The sequence below is a fragment of the Peromyscus californicus genome, unplaced genomic scaffold (genome assembly GCF_007827085.1).
Source record: "Peromyscus californicus insignis strain IS unplaced genomic scaffold, ASM782708v3 Scaffold_3__1_contigs__length_106647218, whole genome shotgun sequence".
NCBI classification, from domain to species: Eukaryota; Metazoa; Chordata; class Mammalia; order Rodentia; family Cricetidae; genus Peromyscus; species Peromyscus californicus.
This window is the reverse complement of record NW_026294551.1, coordinates 25,459,549-25,469,408: the sequence shown is the minus strand read 5'-3', so window position 1 is coordinate 25,469,408 and position 9,860 is coordinate 25,459,549.

The window sequence follows — 9,860 nt, the reverse complement described above, 5'->3', positions numbered from 1 at the left end:
TGTGTGTGTGTGTGTGTGTGTGTGTGTTTGTGTTTGTGTTGGGTATGTGCACATGAGTGCAGTGTCTATGGAGTTAGGAAGATGGCGTCAGATCCAATAGAACTGGAGTTACAAAGTTACAAGCAGTTGAGAGTCACCTGACCTGGGTGCTGGGAACCAAACTCAAGTCCTTTGCACTGTTTCAAGAGCTTTTAACCTATAGATCATTTCTCCAGCCCCAGTGTGATGGTTTGATATATGTTTACAATGTGGTCAAATCATCTTGATAGATTAGAACAAAGTACCAAAATCAACAAGATGAAATTTAACAAGGATAAAGTTAAGACTTACATTTATGTTTAAAAAAAAAAAAATCACTGGGCAGTGGTGGTGCACATCTTTTTTTTTTTTTTTTTTTGGTTTTTTTGAGACAGGGTTTCTCTGTGTAGCTTTGCGCCTTTCCTGGATCTCGCTCTGTAGACCAGGCTGGCCTCGAACTCACAGAGATCCGCCTGGCTCTGCCTCCCGAGTGCTGGGATTAAAGGCGTGCGCCACCACCGCCCGGCTTAGTGGTGCACATCTTTAATCCTATCATGCGGGAGGCAGAGGCAGGTGGATCTCTGTGAGTTTGAGGCCAGCCTGGTCTACAGATCGAGATCCAGGACAGGCACCAAAACTACACAGAGAAACTCTGTCTTAAAAAACAAAAAAAAAAAAAAAAGAGGGAGGAAAATACCACATCAGAATAGGAAGGACTCCATTACAATCAGAGGGTCAGAAACAGAGGGGGCTGCATACAAGGACTAGGTACCCCAGCACTGAGGGGGTCCAGGCAGATATGGGTGGCAGGTTGCTAGAGCTGTAAGAATTTCTGCATTTGGAGACTCCATGCTCCAGCTCGTATTTGTAACTTGGGCAGCTGGATATCACAGTTCTGACGCAATGCTCCACTCTGCACAGAACACCGTGGGTCTCCCAGGTGTTTTACTGTCTTCATTTCATTTTTGACACAGGATCTTGCTTCTTTGCCCTGTCTGACCTTGTACTTGTTTTGTAGACCAGGCTGACCTTGAACTTGTAGCAGTTCTCCTGTTTCAGCCTCCCAAGTGCTGGGATGACAGGCATGCTCCATCATGTCCAATTTATCCTAGGTCATTTTCCCCTGCTGTGTCTTTGAGCATGTCTGTCCCCATGCCTAGGACTTCATCTTTTGGACTCACACGTGGCCCCCATACATGTCTCCATGCCATGCTCTGCTCTCTGCCCCCGCCTCCCCCGTGTACCCTGTGACTGGCTTTGTCTTAACTCTCACCTTCTTTTGGCAGTGTATCTCTTTACTGCCCAGTGCTAGCTGCCTTTGGGTCAGAAACATGTCCCTTACATCCCTTTTCCCTCGGTGCTTACCGAAATATCTGTCATAGTAAATAGTCATCACATAAAGTAATACTTACACAATCCCAGCATTTAGGAGGTGGAGGCAAGAGGTTGGTAAGTTTGAGACCAGCCTGGGCTATATAACAAGTTCTAGGCCAGCCTGGGCCTCACAGGAAGACCTTGTTTTAAAAATAAATAAATAAATAAAATGTTATTATATATTAATTTCTAAGCCAATGTTAATATACCAATGGCCTTCCTACTTAGGATACGCCCTGATATAGTATATTCTCTTTTACTTATTTCTAAAAGAAGTCATGTCCCAGGTCCCCAAATCAACTTTGACTGCCAGCCTTATTCTGGAGACAAAACAAAACAAACACACACTGAACTTCATGATTTATACCATGCATTTGAGTATTTCTTTTTTTCCTACAATGAGGAAGGAACACAGGACCTGGTGCGTGCTAAGCATGTATTCTATCACTGAGCTATATGCAGAGCAGGCTGGGTCTGACCATAGAACCTTCGAGAACTTGGCAAGAAAAAAAAACAAAAAACTTTTTGCCAGGAAAAAACACATGCACAAAATAATGGCATCAACTCATAGGCTCCAATGCCCTTCTGTACGATGAGGGTTATCAGAAAGTTCCTGCAACTCTGCAATCCTGTTTTCCCCATCGCATATTAAGACACAGTCTAAGAGGCACGGATGGTGGCACATGCCTTTGATCCCAGCTCCAGGGAGGTAGAGGCAGGCAGATCCCTTTGAGTTTGAGGACAGTTTGGTCTACATAGAGAGTACCAGGCCAACCAGTGCTACATCCTGTCTCAAAATGTAAGTAAATAGAGCCGGGCGGCCTGGCAGTGATGGCACACACCTTTACTCCCAGCACTCGGGAGGCAGAGCCAGGCAGATCTCTGTGAGTTCAAGGCCAGCCTGGTCTACAGAGTGAGATCCAGGACAGGCACCAAAACTATACAGAGAAACCCTGCCTCGAAAATATATGTGTGTGTGTGTGTGTGTGTGTGTGTGTGTGTGTGTGTGTGTGTGTGTGTGTGTGTAATAGGGCTGGGGAGATGGTTCAGTAGTTAAGAGCACTGGTTGCTTTTCCAGAGGACACAAGTTTGATTCCTAGCAGCCACATAGTGACTTACAGTCATCTGCAACTCCAGTTCCAGGAGATCAGATGCCCTCCTCTGGCTCCTGTGAACACCAACCAGACTTACAGGTGGTGCACAGACATATATGCAGGCAAAACACTCACACACATAAAATAAATCTTAAATAAAACGTCTAGGTAGAGGTAGGAGAGATAGGTAAACACATAGAAAAGATAACTTGAGAGGCTAAGACAGACCAATCACAAGTTCAAAACCAGTCCGACATACAGAGAATTCCTGTCTGAACAATACAACTAAGGAGTGAATTAAGGAATGGGGAAATTCCGTCAGAAGGTCGGGAGAGGTACAGTGATGCTGGCCCATGTCCCCAGAATTTGACTTTCTTTTCGGACCATGGAGGCTGGGGTGCCAGTCCCACAGCTTTCTTCTCTCGGTGGCTCTCTTGCTGTTAGGCAGCCCTTCTGGAAACTTTGAAACTTTCTCTCTTCCAGATGGAGAGCTCTGGCAGAATGGATGTCCTGGCCTGTGTGCAATGCCTCCACTCCCTCTGCCAAAGGACAACACTAAAATCGACTTTCCTGGAAACCACTTAATGGATTTAGGAAGCGCAGCCCTCATTTAGGGGTGACTGGAACCTTTAAATAATGGAAAGGTAGGAAAATAATTCTCAAGCCTGGCGTGGTGGTGAATGCCTTTCATCCCAGCACTTCGGAGGCAGAGGCAGGCGGATCTCTGAGTTCAAGGCCAGAGGTCCAGAACAGCTAGGGTCACACAGAGAAACCCTGTCAAAAACAAAACAAAAGAATAAAAGAAAAGAAAAAAATAAATAAAAGAGGAAATAATTCTTAGCATTCTCGGTAGAGGGACCCACAAGCATGCAATCTCCGATCTCTAAAATGTCACCTCAGGATGGCAGACCACTATACCAGTCTTCTTTGAATCTCAGATGACTCCAAGTGTATTGAGCACCTGTCTAGGCGGCAGCACACATCTATCTCACATTTTGCACAGGACAAATAGCGAAATGGACAAACTAAGTCAGGAAGCAGAAGACAGTTGATTTTCTATTGAATCCACAGGACTTAATTTGGCAACATAAAAAAAGAACAATATTATAAAGTCCAGAAAGCCCAGAATATCACTGTGGTCCATGAGTAACTCATGGAGGAAAAGACTGGAATTTAGGGTTGGGTTGGGAGACCTGAGTTATGTCCCTAGATAGGGCCCTGAGTCACTGTGTTACTTCCTGGTCCCAAGTTCCCTCCCCCTTCTCCTGCACGATTTCTTTTTTTGGATAAAGTTAAGCACAATTGTTTCAATTATTTAAAGAAATCCGGAAACTATCAAGCCCCTTGTCGCAATGTCAGATGGGTTTGTTCAGTTTATAACCACTAGTATATAACAATCTCAAGGACTATAAACTTCATGTGTGTTGTTGGGGTCCCCAGATAGGAATGAAGTGACTAGGTAGTCTGTTTCCTCTTCTCTGGCGTTTCCTGTTTGAGATGACCCAGCCGTGTGGCTAACACAGAAGCCTGGAGAGATAGTCTGAGAAATATAACTGAGAAGCACCCAGCTCGGACGGCGAGTGAGTCAGGTTCCAGGACTCGATACCAACCTCTCCCACTCCTGCCAGGAAAATTCTGGGGTGAGACAGCCATGACAGGAGCCAAGGGGCGGGCCTGTCAGCTGCCTACCCTGCAGCCTCTGCTTTGTGGTTTCACCCTGGGCTGCCCTGCAGCTGTAACGTGTCTACTGACACGCAAGCCCTGATCGCTCTGCCCCTCCCCTGCCTCAGACCTCCACTTGTCTAGGAATCTTCAGAAGTGAATGTAGGAGAGATGGGACGAGAGGGAAAGGGAAGGGCAGAGCTGGGCGGGAATGTGGCAGTTCGGGAAACAGGGGCAGAAGAAAAGAGGGTTTTCATGGAGGCGTGAGTGGGAAGTAGAAATTTAACTCACCTTCCTGAAACCCAAGATAAAGGGCAGAAGAACAGCATGCTTAGGCTGCTCTAGTGATGAGGTGTAACTGAGGGGCTAGGCCGCTGAGCTACCAGCAGCATTAGCCTCAAAACTGTAAGACTGAAGAATAAAATGGCAAAAGGGACTCTGTGCTCCTGCAAATCCATCTATTATAACACCAAGATTCCTCATCTGCAGTAGGTTCAAAATTCTCCTCCAGCACTTAAATAACCCCAGTCATCTGCGTTATACCAGTCACACGATCCATATGCTATCACTCAGTGAGGTCAGTTTTGCAATCCCCATTTCACCAAAGGGTATGGGGCCACAGCAGGTTTAAGCAATTTGCTCACAGAATTTGGAAATCATACAACAAGGTCTGTATCAGTTGCCAGAAACCCCATGGATTCCACCATGCTAAGCTGCATTTGAGCTGAGATCAGATCAAATGGTGTCAAAATAGTGGAGGCTTTTTAAGACTGCCTTTTAAGCTCAGTAAAGAGCAGACGAGGTGATGAGCACTAAATAGAGAGCTCTGTACTCCCCAACGCAGAGCTGTACAAGTCCTGAACTGCACAGGTCTTTCGATCTGAGATCCCAGTGCAGCCCTGGTACCCTCTAGTGGAAGTTTCCTGCATTAGCACACATCCACAGCTACTGGAGAGCATCTCAAAACAAAAAAAATGCAGTGGTGTTGGGAGTTTCCTGCATTAGCACACATCCACAGCTACTGGAGAGCATCTCAAAACAAAAAAAACAAAAAAACACGCAGCCGTGTTGGGGAAAGCATGTTGGGATGATGGAGGTCTATGGGTGTGGAGGAGGGGGTACAGATTAGAGAAAATGTGTGCCAGATTCACATGAGACCCACAAGAGTCTCATACATGCTGGTACATGCTCCGGGGATCCAGTCTTTGTGTGGCGTGACAAATAGGAAGGATTTCCACGTCACTTGGGAATCTGGACTTTTAGGATTCATGAGTTTTTTCCTCTTTTACTGAGGACAAGTTTGTGATCAGAGGTGCAAAGCGACTTGTGTAAGGTCACAGGACAAATGGAGGCCCGCAGCAGTGGGGCCATGTTTCCTTTGTCCTTAGAGAGCTTTCTCATCGCATCACACTTTACCCATAACTTCAACATAGAAAGACACGAAACTTGGAGATACAAGAGGGACAGTTTTTACCTTCATCTGTCCACAAGCCGTGAACTTTCCACTCTTTCATTCAGTGCCTATTATTGCCAAACCCTAGTTTAGGCCTTTCCAGCCTGTGGACCCTGGGCAGGGAGGGAGCTCCCAGGCTCCTGGAATCCCTGTGCCTACAGCTGGAAGGGAATATCTGGAGTTTCCTCCTCACATTCCCAAGCACTAAGGCTCTAAGATTTATTTCTCTTTCCCTCCCCTTTCCCCTCCCCCTAGAAGTAATCCCTGAGAATGGAAGTGGGTTAGAAACAGATTACTCTGATCCAAAGGCTTTGCCCTCTCCTCCCTAGTGTGGGGTGGGGTGGAGGGAGGGAGTCACAAATAGCCTGAAATTCCCTTTTAGGATTATTGTTGATTTAGCCAGCTGGGAGAAAGTGGAGCAAGAAGAAGCGAGGGATTAATTCTAGACCTCACTCTCTCCAGCAGCAGTTTGCATGAGTTTCTTTCCTGGCTGAGCCAGGATGAATAATATCTCTCCCCAAACATGCCTTCAGAAGGAGGAATCTAGGGCAAGCACAAAGGCCGAGGCTCCGTCTCCAGCAGCAGAGGAAAGTGGAAGAATAGATGAAAAAGAGAGGCAGCCTTCAGAAGAGCTCTGCAGCGCGGACATAAGGAATCACTCCGGGCCACGGAAACTTCCTGTGCTTCTGTGGTTTAGCTTCAGCAGAGATGAGAGCTGCATGTTAGAACTCTCTGAGGAGCCAACTCATCTCTCGGTCTGGAGATTTCTTGTTTAGGGGCACTGCACTGGGGTGGTCTCCAGGACCGGGTGTCCCTCTGCTGTGTCCAGCATAAGGGCCAGTGACACTCCTTAGCATCCTACGAGGCTCCCCATACAGATCCTTTTCCAGGATATCAGCAGGCTGCAAGCTGGAGCCCAAACTAACCAGAGCGAAACTTGTTTGATTTTAATGAATTAATAATTCTGTAATTTAAGTATTGGATTACCACCTTCGTATAGATGAGAATCAGTGGAGACCAAGAAGCATTATCGAATTCCTAAGCACTTGTCAGGGTCACGGGGAGTTACCCTGCGTGACAAAGCAGCACTGCTAATTTTGTTAGCTAAAATTGGTTGAGAGTATTTGCTAGGAGTCACCATTCTTGTTTACTCTCTGGCACCTGGCCTGGATAAGTCACTTCTCTCTTCTCCGTGCTTCCACCTTATGTCAGAGAAGCACAACATAAATGCTAGCCAAGCCTATTATTACTTATAATAATCCATGTATCCATGTTGCTGTTTTCACCCTTGGTTTTTTGAGACAGGGTTCCTCTGTGTAGCTTTGCACCTGTCCTGGAATTCACTCTGTAGCCCAGGTTGGCCTCGAACTCACAGAGATCCGCCTGCCTCTGCCTCCTGAGTGCTGGGATTAAAGGCGTGCACCACCACCGCCCAGCTGAAAAATGTTCCTGTTCAAATCAGTTGTGCTCGTCTAGATGTAGGTCACTCAGAGAAATTTTAGAACTTCCAATCTTTAAAAAACAAAGCCAGAGCTGGGCATTTGTGGCATATGCCTTTGATCCCAGCACTCAGGAGGCAGAGGCAGGTCGATCTCTGAGTTTGAGGCCAGCCTGGTCTACAGAGAGAGCTCCAGAAAAGCCAGAGCTTCACTGAGAAAGCCTGGAGTTAAGATGTTGGTGAGCCACCAGGTTGGGTGCTGGGAATATGGGTCCTTTTCAAGAGAAGCCATTGCTCCTAATCAATGCCCAGCTTTTTTTATAGGTTCAGGGGATTCAAACTCAGGTCCTCGTGTTTGTAGCAATAACTCTTACCTACTGACCCGTCACTTCAGCCCTCATACTTTGTTCCCCCTTAAGACATGGTCTCATATAGCCCCAAATCACTATGTAGCCAGGATGACCTTAAATTTCTGATCTCTCTGATGTCACTAAGTGCTGGGACTACAGGTGTGTGTCACCACATCTAGTTTATACAGTGCTGGGGACAGGACCCCAGGCTTACTGCACGCTCCACTAGCACTCTTCTATCTGGCCTAGACCCCCAGCCCATAGGTTTCTTTTATTTTTTTTATGTATATGAGTGGTCTATCTGCATGTACACCTTTATTCCAGAAGATGGTATCAGATCTCACTATAGATTCAACTCACGATGTGATTGTTGAAAATTGAACTCAAGACCTCTGGAAGAGCAGACAGTGCTCTTAACTGCTGAGCCATCTCTCCAGCCCCCATATTCTTTCTTCTTTTTTTTAAAATACTTTATTTATTTTTATTTTATGTGTATTGGTGTTTTGCCTGTGTGAGAGTATCGAGTGCTCTGGAACTGGAGTTACAGACAGTTGTATACTACCATGTGGGTGCTGGGAACTGAACCCAGGTCCTCTGGAAGAGCAGTCAGTGCTCTTTTTTTTTTTTGAGCTGAGGATCGAACCCAGAGCTTTGTGCTTGCTAGGCAAGTGCTCTACCACTGAGCTAAATCCCCAACCCTGCAGTCAGTGCTCTTAACCACTGAGCCATCTCTCCAGCCCCCATAGGTTCCTTTTAAAAAAATTCTTTTTAATTGTGTGTGTGTGTGTGTGTGTGTGTGTGTGTGTGTGTGTGTGTGTGCGTGCGTGCTGGTATGCATATGTGTGTGTGGGTTCCTGCAGAGAACAGGGGTGCTGTGTCCTCCTTGATTTACAGGCAGTTGCAAGCCTCCTGATGTGGGTTCTGTGAATCAAATTCAGATCCTCCACAAGAGCAGGACATTCTCTTAACCCCTGAGCCTTATCTTCAGGCCCGATAAGTTTCAATCCTGATGTTATCTGCCACTGAGAGGGCAAAAAATACATATATATGCCCCGCTGCTAACAAGGAGTCCTATTCTCTTTAGGCCTGTGGTAGTGTGATGTAATTGGCCCCCATAAGTTCATAGGGAGTGGCATTATTAGGAGGTGTGGCTTTGTTGGAGTACATATGGCCTTGTTGGAGGAAGTGTGTCACTGTGGAGTGGGTTTTGAGGTTTCATACATGCCTAGTATCTCAGACCTCTTCCTGTTGCCTGCAAAAAGATGCAGAACTCTCAGCTACCTCTCCAGCACCATGCCTGCCTACATGCTGTCATATCCCACCGTGACGATAATGGACTGAACCTCTGAGCCAAAAGCCACTCAATTAAATGTTTTGCTTTATAAGAGTTGCCATGGTTACCGGTTGGTGGTGACACATGCCTTTATCCCAGCACTTGAGAGGCAGAGCCAGGCGAATCTCTTGTGAGTTTGAGGCTAGCCTGGTCTACAGTGCGAGATCCAGGACAGGCACCAAAACTACACAGAGAAACCCTGTCTCGAAAAAACAAACAAACAAACAAACAGCAACAACAACAAAAGTTGCTGTGGTCATGGTGTCTCTTCACAGCAATAATTAAGACAAGGTCCCATTTGAAAGTTTCACTGTGACAAAAGTGGATTGATTCCAGTCACACCTTGTGTGTTGAGAGAAATGGAGAAGAAATGTCTGCCTCATAGTATTTCCTTTTTTCTGTTGTTAAAGAGATTTATTTTATTTTTATGTAGATGAGTGCTTGTCTGAATGTTTCTCTATGCACCACATGCATGTAGTGCCATCAGAGGCCAGAAGAGGGCATCAGATCCCCTGGAATTGGAGTTACAGGGGCCTATGAGTCACCATAGGAGTGCTGGGAACTGAACCTGGGTCCTCTGGAAAAGCCGCCAGGGCTCTTAACCCCTGAGCCATCTCTCCTGCCTCTATTTCCTTTTTTCTGTTCTTAAGGAAATGATAAAGACTTGGTTTACCAGCTTTTTAAAACCAAAACGTGCTGGTACATATTTATTTATTTTGTTGTTTTATTTATTGTGGGAGGAGGGTGTGAGACAGGGTTTCTCTGTGTATCCCTGGCTGTCCTGGAACTTGCTCTGTAGACCAGGTTGGCCTCAAACTCAGAGATCCACTTGCCTTTGCCTCCTCCTCAGTGCTGGGATTAAAGGTTTGAGCCTCCGCTGTCCAGCCCAACAGTACAGATTTAAACAATTATAGAACTGGTAAAGTTGACAGCATTTGTGCACAGAACTGGAGAAAAAAAAAAAGGAAGAAAGAGAGAAATATAAGAAATATTTCTGAGCCGGGCGGTGGTGGCGCACGCCTTTAATCCCAGCACTCGGGAGGCAGAGGCAGGCGGATCTCTGTGAGTTCGAGGCCAGCCTGGTCTACAAAGTGAGTTCCAGGAAAGGCGCAAAACTACAGAGAAACCCTGTCTCGAA